The 1,516-nt window shown below is 64.8% G+C and overlaps 1 protein-coding gene across 1 annotated transcript in view; it reads right to left on the bottom strand.

Moving 5' to 3' along the window:
• The window catches only part of LOC102874073 (neuron-specific protein family member 1-like), a 29,597-nt gene extending 29,519 nt beyond the window's left edge, over window positions 1–78 (bottom strand). Inside the window, exon 1 of the mRNA XM_006893578.1 lies at window positions 14–78. The gene's annotated coding sequence lies outside the window, so the exon portion shown is untranslated. The remainder of the gene's footprint in view (window positions 1–13) is intronic.
• Window positions 79–1,516: the final 1,438 nt, after the last annotated feature.

Here is a 1,516-nt window from a genome sequence, read left to right as displayed (position 1 = left end):
GCCCCGGCCGCGCTCACCCTCGCCTCCTGGCAGGTCTGGCTCAGCGCTCGGAGCTCCGCGTCGCCCGCTCTGCGCGCAGCAATGGCGGAGGCGGTGCCGGGCGGCGGGCGCGCGGAGCGATTGGGCCCCGCGCGCCCCTCCCCGCACTTCCTCCCGGGGTTAATGGGGCGCGGGCGGGGGGACGCGGGGCGCGGCGGTCCGCCTTGACGCAGCGAGCTCACCGGGCGCACAATGGAGCGCGGCTGGGCGGGGGGCTCCCCAAGGAGCCCCAACACTGAGAACGGGGGAGGGGCAGGGGAGCGCTCCCTGGGGACCCTGTGTCGCCCCCGAGGCGGGGGAGGGAGGCTCCTCGCGGGTGGCGGCTCCGGAGCTGCGAGGCAGGAGCCTCAAGGCTGGGGTGTCAGGCTGGAGCGCGGGGTGCAAGGGTAGAAAGAGATTGGAAGCAGGAGAGGTAGGGGAGCCTCCTATTAACGACCCCTAAAAGGAGGAGTGGCGTTGAAAAGAGGGTGCCCTGACTCTACGAGGGTGCTGCAGATGGATAGGAGGTGTGGGGAGGTTTCCCAAGGCGGTGGCGAAGATCAAGATCGAGTGTCCCCTGCCTGCCAGGAAATGAGGACGCGCCCCAGGATATAGGGGAAGCGGATGGGAGTGGAGGGGGTTGTCAGTGTTGCAGGGCATGGGGGTGCAGGGGGGACACATCCAGAACCTCTCCGAAGAGCCGGATGCAGGGAGCGCTTTCCTGGTCAGGTCAGGAGGATCCGGAGGGGGTTCCCTCCACTGCAGCACCCCCACCCCGCCATCCAGTGAAGCTCAGTGCGCAGCCTGGAATGAATGGGGGGGGCAGTGTTGGTGCTACTGCCCTGCTTGGGGGTCGTCCTTTGCGGACCTCGAACCTGTGGGGGCTGCCAGTCTTCCAGATAGAAAACAGCAAGGGGGTGTGGGATCCAGTGAGGCTGGGAAGAGTGGAAATCGGGGTGCTGGACCTGCTTGGGCACAAAGAAGTCATCCTCCAAAGTCATGCCTTCAGATCGGCGGGGCCCCTTCGCATGGCTGAGAGGCTGGGCCTTTTGCCTCAGCCAGAACCTCCCAGGATCGTGAGGGAGATTCCCCCTGCGGTGTCCGCTGGTCTAGGACCTGCCAGCACCTGCACCCACCGCGCCTTCCAAAATCCCTGAAAACACACACACACACACACACACACACACACACACACATCCAGCAGGTTCCAAGGCCATAAATCTTTATGACCGGACACTACTGGTCTTTCTTCTACAGAGAGAATGGCCGAGTCTGCCGCTGACCTGTCACTAGCTGTGTGTCTTAAGCGCTTAGTCACCAGGGCTCCATCCCCCTTTTACGGGAGCCCCCTAATTCCTAGGTGGGCCTGTGGGGCCTTGGACCGCAGCCACCTGGAGGAGGCCCAGGTCTTAGTGGACTGGCTGCAGAGGGAGAGCCGGGTCGCACTCCCTGACTTCTCACCTGCCCTGGGGCCTGGCTGTCAGTGTGTGATCCTGTG

This window comes from Elephantulus edwardii, unplaced genomic scaffold (genome assembly GCF_000299155.1).
Source record: "Elephantulus edwardii isolate Elephantulus edwardi_28Jun2011 unplaced genomic scaffold, EleEdw1.0 scaffold00129, whole genome shotgun sequence".
Lineage (NCBI taxonomy): Eukaryota > Metazoa > Chordata > Mammalia > Macroscelidea > Macroscelididae > Elephantulus > Elephantulus edwardii.
The sequence above is the reverse complement of the archived record's forward strand: the minus strand, read 5'-3'. Positions and strand labels throughout refer to the sequence as shown.